The sequence below is a fragment of the Anser brachyrhynchus genome, assembly GCF_964034855.1.
Source record: "Anser brachyrhynchus genome assembly, chromosome: 1".
Taxonomy (NCBI): domain Eukaryota; kingdom Metazoa; phylum Chordata; class Aves; order Anseriformes; family Anatidae; genus Anser; species Anser brachyrhynchus.
This window is the reverse complement of record NC_137694.1, coordinates 78,992,141-79,010,524: the sequence shown is the minus strand read 5'-3', so window position 1 is coordinate 79,010,524 and position 18,384 is coordinate 78,992,141. Positions and strand designations below refer to the sequence as shown.

At 47.3% G+C, this 18,384-nt stretch overlaps 2 long non-coding RNA genes across 2 annotated transcripts in view; one reads left to right on the top strand and one right to left on the bottom strand.

Moving 5' to 3' along the window:
• LOC308187502 overlaps positions 1-18,384 on the top strand; it is a 290,980-nt gene that overhangs the window by 48 nt on the left and 272,548 nt on the right. The window lies entirely within an intron of this gene.
• On the bottom strand, positions 19-18,099 carry LOC308187514. Its single transcript, XR_013944753.1, has 2 exons — positions 16,981-18,099; positions 19-5,673 (listed from the first exon to the last, which is right to left on the bottom strand). It is a non-coding gene; the product is annotated as an uncharacterized lncRNA (long non-coding RNA).

Genomic DNA, 18,384 nt, shown 5'->3' with positions numbered 1-18,384 from the left:
TGGAGAAGTGTGAGTGGAATGGGATTTTGTCGCAGTCTGATACGATTCCTAGTGGGTTATTTGAGCCTGATTCGTGTAGGAAGGTTAGGTGGACTAGGGTGATTCCTGCAATTAGGAAGGGCAGTAGGAAGTGGATGGCGAAGAATCGGGTTAAGGTTGGATTGTCTACTGAGAATCCTCCTCAGGCTCATTCTACTAGAGTTTGCCCAATGTACGGGATGGCTGAGAATAGGTTGGTGATTACGGTGGCCCCTCAGAATGACATTTGTCCTCATGGTAGGACATACCCTACGAAGGCAGTTGCTATTAGGGTGAGTAGGAGGATTACTCCTGTGTTTCAGGTTTCTTTGTATAGGTAGGAGCCGTAGTAGAGGCCTCGTCCGATGTGTAAGTAGATGCAGATAAAGAAGAGCGAAGCACCGTTGGCGTGGAGGTTGCGGATGAGCCATCCGTACTGGACGTCTCGGCATGTGTGAGCTACTGAGGAGAAGGCGAGTGAAGTGTCTGCGGTGTAGTGTATGGCTAGTAGCAGGCCTGTTAGGGTTTGTGTGGCTAAGCAGATGGCTAGAAGGGAGCCGAAGTTTCATCAGGCAGAGATGTTGGAGGGGGCGGGTAGGTCGATTAGGGAGTTGTTGATTATTTTTAGTAGGGGATGGGATTTGCGGATGTTAGGGGCCATTAGTGAGTCTGTGTGTTATTAGGATTATTACCAGGATGGAGAGGGCGAAGGATCCTAGGTAGGCCTTAATTAGCCCTGTGTGTATTGAGGTTGCGGCTTTGCTTGCGGCTACTTGTAGTTCAGCAAGGCCCTCTGGCCCTATTTTTTTGAGTCAGGAGAGGTCGATCAAGTGTAGGGCAATGTTTTGTCCCTTTTCTAGTAGGTTTTTGGAGAAGAATCGGTGTACTAGGGGGTTGAAGTACCCTAATGCAGAGGAGAAGTTTATGAGGGGGGTTGGTTTGGGGTGAGTGAGGGTGTGTGTTATGTTCGATAGTTCTAGGGCTAGGATGATTCCTAGGATTGTTATGAGGATGGCAGCAGTTTTGGTGATAAGGGGTATGGTTATTGGGGGGGTTTTGGTTGGTGTGATGAAAGAGGTAATGATTATTCCTGCTGTAATGCTGCCTAGGGCGAGTCGGGTTAGGGGGGCGGTGATTAGTGGGTTGTTTTCGTTTATTGATACTATTGGGGGGATTCGGGTTTGTCCAGCTTGGACTAGGATGGTTATGCGGATGCTGTAGGTTGCGGTGAATGCTGTGGCTATAAGGGTTAGGAGTAGGGCTCAAGTATTTAGGTATGATGTGTTTAAGCTTTCGATGATGAGGTCTTTTGAGTAGAATCCGGCTAGGAATGGGGTTCCTATCAGCGCCAGGTTTCCGATGGTTAGGCAGGAAGTAGTGACTGGGAGTATTTTCTGTAGGCCTCCTATCTTTCGGATATCTTGTTCTCCGTTTAGGTTGTGGATGATAGACCCTGAGCATAGGAATAGTATGGCTTTAAAGAAGGCATGGGTTGAGATGTGTAGGAAGGCTAGTTGTGGGAGGTTTAGTCCGATAGTGACTATTATTAGTCCTAGTTGGCTGGATGTTGAGAAAGCAATGATTTTTTTGATGTCATTTTGGGTTAGGGCGCATGTGGCAGCGAATAGGGTTGATAGAGCACCTAGGCATAGGCAGGCAGTTAGGGCTGTCTGGTTGGTGGCTAGCAGGGGGTGCATGCGGATGAGCAGGAAGATTCCGGCTACTACTATGGTACTGGAGTGCAGTAGGGCTGATACTGGGGTGGGGCCTTCTATTGCTGCGGGCAGTCATGGGTGGAGTCCAAATTGGGCGGATTTTCCTGCGGCTGCGAGGATTAATCCTATGAGGGGGAGGATTGGGGTTTGGTGGGGGTGTACGGCTTGTTGGATCTCTCAGGTGTTGAATGTTGAAGCTAGTCATGCTATGCTCAGGATCAGTCCGATGTCTCCGATTCGGTTGTAGATTACGGCTCGTAGGGCGGCGGTGTTGGCATCTGCTCGGCCTTGTCATCAGCCGATGAGAAGGAAGGACATGATTCGTACTCCTTCCCAGCCTACGAATAGGAGGAATATGTTGTTTGCGGTTGTTAGGAGGAGTATGGCGACTAGGAATGTCAGTAGGTAGGTGAAAAATTTTGTTACGTATGGCTCTGAGGCCATGTATCATATGGCGAATTGTAGGATTGATCATGTTACAAATAGGGCGATTGGAAGAAATGTTATTGAGTATTGGTCTATTTTTAGGCTCAGGGGGATTTTAAAGTTTATAATGAATTTTCACTCCCAGTGGCAGGTGACAGATTCTACTCCCGAGTAGATGAATGCGGTTGTAGGGGCTAGGCTAATTAGGAATGCGGTTTTAACAGCGCGGGTGGTGGCTTGTGGGGTGTTTTTAAAGTTTTTAAATAGAAATGGCAGGATGATTGGGGTTAGGAGGATTGTCAGCGTGAGTAGTGTGAGGGAGTTGATTAGTAGTGTGGGGTTCACTACTTTTACTTGGATTTGCACCAAGATGGGTGGTTCCTAAGACCAGTGGATTGCTGTTATCCTTTAAAAGTAAGGGGGCTGAGGTTTTAGGCTCAGATGTAAGAGTTAGCAGCTCTTGTTGGTTAAACCCTCCCCTCGGCAGGTAAGAAGGTTTGAACTTCTATTCTTAGAATCACAGTCTAATGTTTGGTTTAAACTATACTTGCATGAGGGGATTCCGGAGATCAGTTCGGGTTTGAGGATTAGGAGGAATATTGGGATAATGTGGAGTGTTATGAGCAGGTGTTCTCGCGTGGTTGAGTTTTGCATAGATGTGATGTGGGAGGGGATTGAGCCTCGTTGGGTCATTAGTAGTATGAATAAGGTGTAGGAGGCGGTTAGTAGGGTTGCGATTCCTGTTAGGATGATCGTGAAGGCAGATCAGTTGAATAAGGTGATTATAATGGTTAGCTCTGCTATGAGGTTTGTTGTTGGGGGTAAGGCTATGTTTGTTAGATTGGCCAGCAATCATCAGGTAGCTATGAGTGGTAGGAGAGGTTGTAGGCCTCGTGTGAGTAGTAGAATTCGGCTGTGCGTACGTTCATAGTTTGTGTTGGCTAGGCAGAATAGTATGGAGGAAGTTAGTCCATGGGAAATTATTAGGATCATTGCCCCTGAGAATGATCAGTGGGTTTGGATTATTCCTGCGGCGATAACTAGGCCTATGTGGCTAACGGATGAATAAGCGATTAGTGATTTTAGGTCTGTCTGTCGTAGGCAGATTGAGCTAGTCATTAGGGCGCCTCATAGGGCCAGGGTTAGGAAGGGGTAGTGCAGGAGGTTGGACAGTGGGCCCATAAATAGAGTGACTCGTATAATTCCGTATCCTCCTAGCTTTAGTAGTAGGGCGGCGAGGAGTATTGAGCCTGCGATGGGTGCTTCTACGTGGGCTTTTGGCAGTCAGAGGTGTAGGCCATATAGTGGGGCTTTTACTATGAATGCTATGAGCAGTGCTAGACCTGATAGTATTCCTGTCCATGAGGTGGATAGGGTTGGGTGGGTTAGTTGTAGGGTTGGCAGGTGCAGGGTGCCAATTTTCCTACCCCTCACACTAGCTCTGTGCCTCTGACACATCAGCATACCTATCTGCTATGCAGGCCTACCTCCTTACATAAGGAAATGTGCCTGAACTACAAAGGGTCACTATGATAAAGTGAACATAGAGGTATAACAGCCCTCTCATTTCCTGTTGACCTTAGAAAAGTAGGAATTGAACCCACACAAGAGAAATCAAAATTCTCCATACTTCCCTTATATTATTTTCTAGTAGAGTCAGCTAATCAAGCTATCGGGCCCATACCCCGAAAATGATGGTTTAACCCCCTCCTCTACTAATGAACCCTTACGCGACCCCAATCATAACCTTCAGCCTCATCTTGGGCACCACAATCACAATTTCCAGCAACCACTGAGTTCTGGCCTGGACAGGACTGGAGATCAACGCACTAGCCATCATTCCCCTAATTGCCAAATCCCACCACCCACGAGCAGTAGAAGCCGCAACGAAATACTTCCTAACCCAAGCAGCTGCTTCCGCCCTGGTCCTATTCTCTAGCATAACCAATGCCTGAGTCACCGGCCAATGAGACATCACACAAATAAACCACCCAACCTCCTGTCTACTACTGACAGCAGCAATCGCTATTAAACTGGGCCTAGTGCCATTTCACTTCTGATTCCCAGAAGTACTACAAGGATCGCCACTAATAACAGCCCTGCTACTCTCGACCCTCATAAAATTCCCCCCACTAACCCTGCTCCTACTAACATCCAAATCCCTCGACCCAGCTCTACTCACCGCCATGGCCCTAGCCTCAACAGCACTAGGAGGCTGAATAGGACTGAACCAAACACAAACACGCAAAATCCTAGCCTTCTCGTCCATCTCCCACTTAGGCTGAATCGCCATCATCCTAGTTTACAGCCCCAAATTGGCCTTACTTACCTTCTACCTATACACAATCATAACATCAGCCGTATTCCTAGCCCTTAACAAAATCAAAGCCCTTAACCTATCCATGATCACAACCTCATGAACAAAAACCCCAGTGCTAAACGCCACCCTAATACTAGTACTTTTATCCCTAGCAGGCCTCCCCCCATTAACAGGCTTTATACCAAAGTGACTTATCATCCAAGAACTAACTAAACAGGAAATAACACCAGCAGCCATGGCAATTGCCATGCTATCACTGCTCAGCCTCTTCTTCTACCTACGCCTCGCATACCACTCAACAATTACCCTTCCCCCCAACTCCTCTAACCACATAAAACAATGATACACTAGCAAAGCCCCAAGCACACCTACTGCGGTCCTTGCCTCACTATCAATCCTCTTACTTCCCCTGTCCCCAATAATACATGCCATTGTCTAGAAACTTAGGATAACACCCCAAACCGAAGGCCTTCAAAGCCTTAAATAAGAGTTAAACCCTCTTAGTTTCTGCACATTAAGACTTACAGAATATTAACCTGTATCTTCTGAATGCAAGTCAGACGCTTTAATTAAGCTAAAGCCTCCCTAGACAGATGGGCTTCGATCCCACAAAACTCTAGTTAACAGCTAAATGCCTAAACCAATTGGCTTCTGCCTACAAAGACCCTGACGCACCCTAGTGCGCATCGATGAGCTTGCAACTCAACATGAATTTCACTACAGAGCCGATAAGAAGAGGAATTAAACCTCTGTAAAAAGGACTACAGCCTAACGCTTCAACACTCAGCCATCTTACCCGTCACCTTCATCAACCGATGACTATTTTCCACTAACCATAAGGATATTGGCACCCTGTACCTCATCTTCGGGGCATGAGCAGGAATAGTCGGCACCGCACTCAGCCTATTAATCCGCGCAGAACTAGGACAACCAGGAACTCTCCTAGGCGACGACCAAATTTACAATGTAATCGTTACCGCTCACGCCTTTGTAATAAGCTTCTTTATAGTCATACCCATCATGATCGGAGGATTCGGCAACTGATTAGTCCCCCTCATAATCGGTGCCCCCGACATAGCATTCCCGCGAATAAACAACATAAGCTTTTGACTCCTCCCCCCATCATTCCTCCTCCTACTAGCCTCATCCACTGTAGAAGCTGGCGCCGGCACAGGCTGAACTGTCTACCCTCCCCTAGCAGGTGACCTTGCCCACGCCGGAGCTTCAGTAGACCTGGCTATCTTCTCACTCCACTTAGCCGGTATCTCCTCCATCCTTGGGGCCATCAACTTTATCACCACAGCCATCAACATAAAACCCCCCGCACTCTCACAATACCAAACCCCACTATTTGTCTGATCCGTACTAATTACCGCCATCCTACTCCTTCTATCACTCCCCGTACTCGCCGCCGGTATTACAATATTACTAACTGATCGAAACCTAAACACCACATTCTTCGACCCCGCTGGAGGAGGAGACCCAATCCTGTACCAACACCTATTCTGATTCTTCGGACACCCAGAAGTCTATATTCTGATCCTACCGGGGTTCGGAATCATCTCACACGTAGTCACGTACTACTCAGGCAAAAAGGAGCCCTTCGGCTACATGGGAATAGTCTGAGCCATACTATCCATCGGCTTCCTAGGATTCATCGTCTGAGCTCACCACATGTTTACAGTAGGAATAGACGTTGATACCCGAGCCTACTTTACATCAGCCACTATAATCATTGCCATCCCTACCGGAATCAAAGTATTTAGCTGACTAGCCACCCTGCACGGAGGAACAATCAAATGAGACCCCCCCCAATACTATGAGCTCTAGGATTTATCTTCCTATTTACCATCGGAGGATTAACAGGAATCGTTCTTGCAAACTCTTCCCTAGACATCGCCCTGCACGACATGTACTACGTAGTTGCCCACTTCCACTACGTCCTATCCATAGGCGCCGTCTTTGCCATTCTAGCAGGATTTACTCACTGATTCCCACTACTCACTGGGTTTACCCTACACCAAACATGAGCAAAAGCCCACTTCGGGGTAATATTTACAGGAGTAAACCTAACGTTCTTCCCCCAGCACTTCCTAGGCCTAGCAGGAATACCCCGACGATACTCGGACTATCCCGACGCCTACACACTATGAAACACCATTTCCTCCTAGTCCTAGGACTTAGAGAAACTCCAGTACTAAAAATAGTAAACACAAGCAATAATTTCATATACTTCACTCTCACTCACCACTCAACTATCAGCTAACCACACCCCCGTCCACATAGCTTAACACAAAGCATGGCACTGAAGTTGCCAAGATGGCATAAAACATGCCTGCGGACAAAAGACTTAGTCCTAATCTTACGGTTGGTTTTTGCTAAATATATACATGCAAGTATCCGCGCCCCAGTGTAAACGCCCTCGACCACCTACCCCCATACAGGCCTTGAGGAGCGGGTATCAGGCACACCCAAGTAGTAGCCCAAGACGCCTCGCTAAGCCACGCCCCCACGGGTATTCAGCAGTAATTAACATTAAGCAATGAGTGCAAACTTGACTTAGTTATAGCAACAGCCTAACTTCAAGGGTTGGTAAATCTTGTGCCAGCCACCGCGGTCATACAAGAAACCCAAATCAACCGTCCTATTGACACGGCGTAAAGAGTGGTAAAATGCCTATCCTAGCTAACTAAGATCAAAATGCAACTAAGCTGTCATAAGCCCAAGATGCACCTAAACACACCATTAAGATGATCTTAGGAACTAACGACTGATTTAAACCCACGAAAGCCAGGGCCCAAACTGGGATTAGATACCCCACTATGCCTGGCCCTAAATCTTGATACTTACTTTACCGAAGTATCCGCCAGAGAACTACGAGCACAAACGCTTAAAACTCTAAGGACTTGGCGGTGCCCCAAACCCACCTAGAGGAGCCTGTTCTACAATCGATAATCCCCGATTAACCCAACCACCCCTTGCCAACACAGCCTACATACCGCCGTCGCCAGCCCACCTCGAATGAGAGCACAACAGTGGACACAATAGCACCCCGCTAATAAGACAGGTCAAGGTATAGCCTATGGAGTGGAAGAAATGGGCTACATTCCCTATTCATAGGGCACACGGAAAGAAGCGTGAAACCACTTCTGGAAGGCGGATTTAGCAGTAAAGTGGGACAATAGAGCCTACTTTAAGCCGGCCCTGGGGCACGTACATGGTTAAACATGCCTGTTAGTAGTGTGGCGAGCCATAGTGGGAAGGCTAGGGCTATGTTCATAGATAGTTGGGTGGTTGGGGTGAATGTATATGGAAGGAGGCCTAGAAGGTTGATTGTAAGAAGTATGATTATTAGGGATGTAAATATTATGGCTCATTTGTGGCCATTTTTGTTGAGTGGGACTATTAGTTGTTTTGTGATTAGGTGAAGGAGTCATGTTTGGATAGTAGAAAGGCGGTTGTTGATTCATCGGTTGTTTGGGGACGGGAATAGTAGGGCTGGGAAGAGTAGGGATAGTAGGATTAAGGGGATGCCAAATAGATTGGGGCTGGAAAATTGGTCAAAGAAGCTTAGGTTCATGGTCAGGATCATGGTGTGGGTTTGGTAGTGAGGGAGGTCTTATTTGATGGGGGGTTGGTTGTGGTGAAGGCTAGTAGTTTTGGTTGGATGAGGAGTGCTAGGGTTAATCAGGTTATAATTATGATTGAAAATCATGGTGCAGGGTTAAGCTGTGGCATATCATTAAGGAGGGGGAAGTCCCTCTTTGGCTAGCTTAAAAGGCTAGTGCTGTTGCATAGCTTCTTAATGATTAGGATGATGATAGAAGGGACGATCAGGCCTCGAAATGTGGGAGTGGGGTTGATTCTACTACAATGGGTATGTAGCTGTGATTAGCCCCGCAAATTTCTGAGCATTGTCCGTAAAAAATCCCAGGCCGGGTGGTAATGAATGAAGTTTGGTTTAGTCGGCCTGGGATTGCGTCTGTTTTAACTCCGAGCGTTGGGACTGCTCAGGAGTGGAGTACGTCTCCTGCAGTAATGATCACGCGGATGGGGGATTCTATTGGGATAACTACGCGGTGGTCAACTTCTAGCAGTCGGAAGTGGCCGTTGGGTAAGTCTGGGGTGGGCACTATGTAGGAGTCGAATGATAGGTCTTTGAAGTCTGTGTATTCGTAGCTTCAGTATCATTGGTGGCCGATGGCTTTTAGGGTGAGGTCTGGTTCGTCGATTTCGTCCATTATGTAGAGGATTTGTAGGGATGGGAGGGCGAGGAGTACCAGGACGATAGCAGGTAGGATTGTCCAGATCAGCTCTACTTCTTGGGCGTCTACAGCATTGGACGAGAGTTTTTCTGTTAGTATGTGGGCTAAAAGGTAGAGAACTAGGCTGCAGATAGCTAGGGCAACGATTAGGGCGTGGTCGTGGAATTCAACGAGTTCTTCTATGATGGGTGATGAGGCGTCTTGGAATCCTAGTTGGGAGTGGTTGGCCACATGAGATGTACAGGATTTTTACCTGTGATTTAGTCTTGACAAGGCTATGTAATTGGTTTACTAATGTCTCATAAGAAAGAAGCATGAGCGGTTAACCTCCTGGGAGACCCAGAAAACTTCACCCCAGCAAACCCACTAGTAACCCCACCACACATCAAGCCAGAATGATACTTCCTATTCGCCTACGCCATCCTACGTTCAATCCCAAATAAACTAGGAGGCGTATTAGCACTGGCCGCCTCCGTACTGATCCTATTCCTAATCCCATTCCTGCACAAATCAAAACAACGAGCAATAACATTCCGACCACTCTCCCAGCTCCTATTCTGAGTACTAGTCGCCGACCTCCTCGTCCTAACATGAGTAGGAAGCCAACCCGTCGAACACCCATTCATCATCATCGGCCAACTCGCTTCAATCGCCTACTTCACTATCCTCCTATTTCTCCTCCCCGCCGCAAGCGCCCTAGAAAACAAAATACTCAACTGCTAAATACTCTAATAGTTTATAAAAACATTGGTCTTGTAAACCAAAGATTGAAGACTTACCACTTCTTAGAGTACCCCAAACTCAGAAAAAAAGGACTCAAACCTTTATCTCCAGCTCCCAAAGCTGGCATTTTCAATAAACTATTCTCTGACCCTAACCCCTAAACCGCCCGAATAGCACCCCGCGACAACCCCCGCACAAGCTCCAATACAACAAACAAAGTCAACAACAGCCCCCAACCCGCCACTAAAAACATCCCTGCCCCATGTGAATAAAACATGGAAACTCCACTAAAATCCGACCGAACAACAAACACCCCAACATTATTCACAGTAGAAACCCCGAACTTCCAAGCCCCCATAAACCCCCCAAACACCAACCCCCCAAAAACAATTGCCACAAACGCTACTGCACATCCAATCACCCGTCAATCCCCCCAAGCCCCAGGGAAAGGCTCCGCTGCTAAAGCTACTGAATAAACAAACACCACCAGCATACCCCCCAAATACACCATAAACAGCACTAAAGCCACGAACGAAACCCCAAGGCCCAGCAACCACCCGCACCCCGCCACAGACGCTAACACCAAACCAACAACCCCATAATACGGCGAAGGATTCGACGCCACACCCAAAACACCCACCGCAAAGCAAATCCCTAAAAAAAACATAAAATAAGTCATTATTCCTGCCCGGACACTACCCGAGGCCTGCGGCTCGAAAAGCCGCCATTGTTCTCAACTACAGGAACTAACCGCAAGCCCCCAATAATTCTACCCCATCTATGCCATTATGCTTAACCCCCCCCCCCTCCCCCCCCGAGGCGGGGGTATTTGGTTATGCATATTCGTGCATAAATTTATATACCCCATATACATACATACTATAGTACCAGTAATATACATTATATACGGACTATCTTATAAGCAGGTGCTAAACCCATACATGTACACGGCCATTAAACCCTTAAACACACTCCTACCAAACCACCCGGCATGAATGTTCTAGGACCATACCCCACAACACCCAATACAACTCCACTCAAGCGCATAACAAGACCCCATTTTAATGAATGCTCACAGGACATGCTCCAACAACAACTCTCCACCACATATCTCATGCAGTTCGTATCAGACGGATTTATTAATCGTACTCCTCACGTGAAATCAGCAACCCGTTGCACATAATGTCCGGTATGACTAGCTTCAGGCCCATACGTTCCCCCTAAACCCCTCGCCCTCCTCACATTTTTGCGCCTCTGGTTCCTCGGTCAGGGCCATCCATTGGGTTCACTCACCCCTCCTTGCCCTTCAAAGTGGCATCTGTGAGTACTTTCACCTTCTCAATGCGTAATCGCGGCATGTTCCAGCTTTTTGGCGCCTCTGGTTCCTCTTATTTTTTCCGGGGTTACCTCACAGGTGGCTATTCCCAGTGATCTCGGGGGTCCCACAATCTAAGCCTGGACACACCTGCCTCACGGCCTATCCTATATTTCAAGGGTCCCTCGATGAGACGGTTGGCGTATATGGGGAATCATCCTGACACTGATGCACTTTGACCACATTCAGTTAATGTTACCTCCACCCTCCGGGTTAAATGGGGCTATTGGATGAATGCTCGTTGGACATAGCACAAAACAACAAATCATTAAGCGCAACCCCTGCGCTTCACAAACTAAACCAGTAAACTTTCGCTAACCACCATGTAGCATAAACCTTCATCGCCCAATCCCAGCAAACTACCTCTAAAACTCCATTAATCATCCCTTCCATGACATCATCGGAACGATGTACATATACACACAAACACATACAAAATAACTTAAACTTATTAGAGAAACTCCAGTACTAAAAATAGTAAACACAAGCAATAATTTCATATACTTCACTCTCACTCACCACTCAACTATCAGCTAACCACACCCCCGTCCACATAGCTTAACACAAAGCATGGCACTGAAGTTGCCAAGATGGCATAAAACATGCCTGCGGACAAAAGACTTAGTCCTAACCTTACGGTTGGTTTTTGCTAAATATATACATGCAAGTATCCGCGCCCCAGTGTAAACGCCCTCGACCACCTACCCCCATACAGGCCTTGAGGAGCGGGTATCAGGCACACCCAAGTAGTAGCCCAAGACGCCTCGCTAAGCCACGCCCCCACGGGTATTCAGCAGTAATTAACATTAAGCAATGAGTGCAAACTTGACTTAGTTATAGCAACAGCCTAACTTCAAGGGTTGGTAAATCTTGTGCCAGCCACCGCGGTCATACAAGAAACCCAAATCAACCGTCCTATTGACACGGCGTAAAGAGTGGTAAAATGCCTATCCTAGCTAACTAAGATCAAAATGCAACTGAGCTGTCATAAGCCCAAGATGCACCTAAACACACCATTAAGATGATCTTAGGAACTAACGACTGATTTAAACCCACGAAAGCCAGGGCCCAAACTGGGATTAGATACCCCACTATGCCTGGCCCTAAATCTTGATACTTACTTTACCGAAGTATCCGCCAGAGAACTACGAGCACAAACGCTTAAAACTCTAAGGACTTGGCGGTGCCCCAAACCCACCTAGAGGAGCCTGTTCTACAATCGATAATCCCCGATTAACCCAACCACCCCTTGCCAACACAGCCTACATACCGCCGTCGCCAGCCCACCTCGAATGAGAGCACAACAGTGGACACAATAGCACCCCGCTAATAAGACAGGTCAAGGTATAGCCTATGGAGTGGAAGAAATGGGCTACATTCCCCATTCATAGGGCACACGGAAAGAAGCGTGAAACCACTTCTGGAAGGCGGATTTAGCAGTAAAGTGGGACAATAGAGCCTACTTTAAGCCGGCCCTGGGGCACGTACATACCGCCCGTCACCCTCCTCAAAAGCCACATCCCACATAACTAATACCATAAATACGCTGAAGATGAGGTAAGTCGTAACAAGGTAAGTGTACCGGAAGGTGTACTTAGAATATCAAGACGTAGCTATAACACCAAAGCACTCAGCTTACACCTGAAAGATATCTACTAGACCGGATCGTCTTGAAGCCCCCCCTCTAGCTCAACCACACAAATAGTACACCAAAACTAAAGAATTTACTAAACTAATTAAACTAAAGCATTTTACAGTCTTAGTATAGGCGATAGAAAAGACACTTAGACGCGATAGAGACCCCAGTACCGTAAGGGAAAGATGAAATAGCAGTGAAACAATCAAAGCGACAGACAGCAAAGATCAACCCTTGTACCTTTTGCATCATGGTTTAGCGAGAACAACCAAGCAAAGTGAACTAAAGTTTGCCCCCCCGAAACCCAAGCGAGCTACTTTCAAGCAGTTAAAGAGAGCGAACCCGTCTCTGTTGCAAAAGAGTGGGATGACTTGTCAGTAGAGGTGAAAAGCCAACCGAGCTGGGTGATAGCTGGTTACCTGTGAAACGAATCTAAGTTCCCCCTTAATCCTCCCTACCGGACATCCTGAACCCTAATGAGATGATTAAGAGCTATTTAATGGAGGGACAGCTCCATTAAAAAAGGACACAACCTCGACTAGCGGATAATTCTTACTACTGATCCTACCGTGGGCCCTAAAGCAGCCATCAAAAAAGAGTGCGTCAAAGCTCCACCACCTAAAAATACCAAAATAAGATGATTCCCTTATCACAAACAGGTCAACCTATGAATATAGGAGAATTAATGCTAAAATAAGTAACTCAGGGCCACACCCCTCTAACGGCGCAAGCTTACATAGAAACATTATTAACAGACCTAGACAGATACAAAAACCCCTACAAGACCACGTATTAACTAACCCTGTTAACCCGACTCAGGAGCGCCTATAAGAGCGATTAAAATCTGTGAAAGGAACTCGGCAAATTAATAAGGCCCGACTGTTTACCAAAAACATAGCCTTCAGCAAATTAAACAAGTATTGAAGGTGATGCCTGCCCGGTGACTTAGGTTTAACGGCCGCGGTATCCTAACCGTGCAAAGGTAGCGCAATCAATTGTCCCATAAATCGAGACTTGTATGAATGGCTAAACGAGGTCTTAACTGTCTCTCACAGATAATCAGTGAAATTGATCTCCCCGTGCAAAAGCGGGGATGTGAACATAAGACGAGAAGACCCTGTGGAACTTAAAAATCAACGACCACCGCGAATCCTCAATCAACCCCACTGGGGCCACTACCATCGCAGAGCCTGGTCGATATTTTTCGGTTGGGGCGACCTTGGAGGAGAACAAATCCTCCAAAAACAAGACCATACCTCTTTACCTAGAGCTACCCCTCAAAGTGCTAACAGTGACCAGACCCAATATAATTGATTAATGGACCAAGCTACCCCAGGGATAACAGCGCAATCCCCCTCAAGAGCCCATATCGACAGGGGGGTTTACGACCTCGATGTTGGATCAGGACATCCTAATGGTGCAGCCGCTATTAAGGGTTCGTTTGTTCAACGATTAACAGTCCTACGTGATCTGAGTTCAGACCAGAGCAATCCAGGTCGGTTTCTATCTATGACACACTCTCCCCAGTACGAAAGGACCGGGAAAGTGGGGCCAATACCACAAGCACGCCCCCCCCCTCTAAGCAGTGAAACCAACTAAACCGTGAAGAGGGCCTTCCCCCACCACTTTCAATCCTAGAAAAGGACCAGCTAGAGTGGCAGAGCCCGGCAAGTGCAGAAGGCTTAAGCCCTTTCCCCAGAGGTTCAAATCCTCTCCCTAGCTTCACCCATGATTCAAATAACAACACTAAGCTGCCTCGTTATATCCCTCCTATACATCATCCCAATCCTGATTGCCGTAGCCTTCCTAACCCTAGTAGAACGGAAAATCCTAAGCTACATACAATCCCGCAAAGGCCCTAACGTTGTCGGGCCTTTTGGCCTACTTCAACCATTTGCGGACGGACTGAAACTATTTACCAAAGAGCCCATCCGACCCTCTACCTCTTCCCCACTTCTATTCATTCTGATACCAATACTAGCCCTTGTCCTAGCCCTCACCACTTGAGCACCACTACCACTCCCATTTCCCCTAGCAGATCTAAACCTCGGAGTTCTCTTCCTAATAGCCATGTCAAGCCTAGCCGTCTACTCAGTCCTATGATCAGGCTGAGCCTCGAACTCAAAATACGCACTAATCGGAGCCCTACGGGCAGTAGCACAGACCATTTCATACGAAGTGACACTGGCCATAATCCTGCTATCAATAATCATACTAAGCGGAAGCTACACACTCAGCTCCTTTGCCATCGCACAGGAGCCTCTATACTTCATTTTCTCCTCATGACCCCTAGCAATAATATGATACGTATCCACCCTAGCAGAGACAAACCGAGCTCCTTTTGACCTCACAGAGGGTGAATCTGAGCTAGTCTCAGGGTTTAACGTTGAATACGCCGCAGGACCCTTCGCCTTATTCTTCCTAGCTGAATATGCGAACATTATGCTAATAAATACACTTACAGCCATCATATTCCTAAACCCAAGCGCCCTAGGGCCACCCACAGAACTATTCCCCGTCATCCTAGCCACAAAAGTCCTCCTACTATCTTCTGGTTTCTTATGGGTCCGAGCTTCATACCCACGATTCCGATATGACCAACTAATGCACCTACTATGAAAAAACTTCCTACCCCTCACACTAGCTCTGTGCCTCTGACACATCAGCATACCTATCTGCTATGCAGGCCTACCTCCTTACATAAGGAAATGTGCCTGAACTACAAAGGGTCACTATGATAAAGTGAACATAGAGGTATAACAGCCCTCTCATTTCCTGTTGACCTTAGAAAAGTAGGAATTGAACCCACACAAGAGAAATCAAAATTCTCCATACTTCCCTTATATTATTTTCTAGTAGAGTCAGCTAATCAAGCTATCGGGCCCATACCCCGAAAATGATGGTTTAACCCCCTCCTCTACTAATGAACCCTTACGCGACCCCAATCATAACCTTCAGCCTCATCTTGGGCACCACAATCACAATTTCCAGCAACCACTGAGTTCTGGCCTGGACAGGACTGGAGATCAACGCACTAGCCATCATTCCCCTAATTGCCAAATCCCACCACCCACGAGCAGTAGAAGCCGCAACGAAATACTTCCTAACCCAAGCAGCTGCTTCCGCCCTGGTCCTATTCTCTAGCATAACCAATGCCTGAGTCACCGGCCAATGAGACATCACACAAATAAACCACCCAACCTCCTGTCTACTACTGACAGCAGCAATCGCTATTAAACTGGGCCTAGTGCCATTTCACTTCTGATTCCCAGAAGTACTACAAGGATCGCCACTAATAACAGCCCTGCTACTCTCGACCCTCATAAAATTCCCCCCACTAACCCTGCTCCTACTAACATCCAAATCCCTCGACCCAGCTCTACTCACCGCCATGGCCCTAGCCTCAACAGCACTAGGAGGCTGAATAGGACTGAACCAAACACAAACACGCAAAATCCTAGCCTTCTCGTCCATCTCCCACTTAGGCTGAATCGCCATCATCCTAGTTTACAGCCCCAAATTGGCCTTACTTACCTTCTACCTATACACAATCATAACATCAGCCGTATTCCTAGCCCTTAACAAAATCAAAGCCCTTAACCTATCCATGATCACAACCTCATGAACAAAAACCCCAGTGCTAAACGCCACCCTAATACTAGTACTTTTATCCCTAGCAGGCCTCCCCCCATTAACAGGCTTTATACCAAAGTGACTTATCATCCAAGAACTAACTAAACAGGAAATAACACCAGCAGCCATGGCAATTGCCATGCTATCACTGCTCAGCCTCTTCTTCTACCTACGCCTCGCATACCACTCAACAATTACCCTTCCCCCCAACTCCTCTAACCACATAAAACAATGATACACTAGCAAAGCCCCAAGCACACCTACTGCGGTCCTTGCCTCACTATCAATCCTCTTACTTCCCCTGTCCCCAATAATACATGCCATTGTCTAGAAACTTAGGATAACACCCCAAACCGAAGGCCTTCAAAGCCTTAAATAAGAGTTAAACCCTCTTAGTTTCTGCACATTAAGACTTACAGAATATTAACCTGTATCTTCTGAATGCAAGTCAGACGCTTTAATTAAGCTAAAGCCTCCCTAGACAGATGGGCTTCGATCCCACAAAACTCTAGTTAACAGCTAAATGCCTAAACCAATTGGCTTCTGCCTACAAAGACCCTGACGCACCCTAGTGCGCATCGATGAGCTTGCAACTCAACATGAATTTCACTACAGAGCCGATAAGAAGAGGAATTAAACCTCTGTAAAAAGGACTACAGCCTAACGATTCAACACTCAGCCATCTTACCCGTCACCTTCATCAACCGATGACTATTTTCCACTAACCATAAGGATATTGGCACCCTGTACCTCATCTTCGGGGCATGAGCAGGAATAGTCGGCACCGCACTCAGCCTATTAATCCGCGCAGAACTAGGACAACCAGGAACTCTCCTAGGCGACGACCAAATTTACAATGTAATCGTTACCGCTCGCCTTTGTAATAAGCTTCTTTATAGTCATACCCATCATGATCGGAGGATTCGGCAACTGATTAGTCCCCCTCATAATCGGTGCCCCCGACATAGCATTCCCGCGAATAAACAACATAAGCTTTTGACTCCTCCCCCCATCATTCCTCCTCCTACTAGCCTCATCCACTGTAGAAGCTGGCGCCGGCACAGGCTGAACTGTCTACCCTCCCCTAGCAGGTGACCTTGCCCACGCCGGAGCTTCAGTAGACCTGGCTATCTTCTCACTCCACTTAGCCGGTATCTCCTCCATCCTTGGGGCCATCAACTTTATCACCACAGCCATCAACATAAAACCCCCCGCACTCTCACAATACCAAACCCCACTATTTGTCTGATCCGTACGAATTACCGCCATCCTACTCCTTCTATCACTCCCCGTACTCGCCGCCGGTATTACAATATTACTAACTGATCGAAACCTAAACACCACATTCTTCGACCCCGCTGGAGGAGGAGACCCAATCCTGTACCAACACCTATTCTGATTCTTCGGACACCCAGAAGTCTATATTCTGATCCTACCGGGGTTCGGAATCATCTCACACGTAGTCACGTACTACTCAGGCAAAAAGGAGCCCTTCGGCTACATGGGAATAGTCTGAGCCATACTATCCATCGGCTTCCTAGGATTCATCGTCTGAGCTCACCACATGTTTACAGTAGGAATAGACGTTGATACCCGAGCCTACTTTACATCAGCAACTATAATCATTGCCATCCCTACCGGAATCAAAGTATTTAGCTGACTAGCCACCCTGCACGGAGGAACAATCAAATGAGACCCCCCCCAATACTATGAGCTCTAGGATTTATCTTCCTATTTACCATCGGAGGATTAACAGGAATCGTTCTTGCAAACTCTTCCCTAGACATCGCCCTGCACGACACGTACTACGTAGTTGCCCACTTCCACTACGTGGTATCCATAGGCGCCGTCTTTGCCATTCTAGCAGGATTTACTCACTGATTCCCACTACTCACTGAGTTTACCCTACACCAAACATGAGCAAAAGCCCACTTCGGGGTAATATTTACAGGACTAAACCTAACGTTCTTCCCCCAGCACTTCCTAGGCCTAGCATCCCCAGTGGTGCCAGTGCACTCTCTTGAGTCACAGCACTGCATCCCCAGTGGTGCCAGTGCACTCTCTGGACTCACTGCAGTGCATCCCCAGTGGTGCCAGTGCACTCTCTGGACTCACTGAAGTGCATCCCCAGTGGTGCCAGTGCACTCTCTGGACTCACTGAAGTGCATTCTCAGTGGTGCCAGTGCACTCTCTGGATTCACTGCACTGCATCCCCAGTGGTGCCAGTACACTCACTGGACTCACTGCACTGCTTCCCCAGTGGTGCCAGTGCA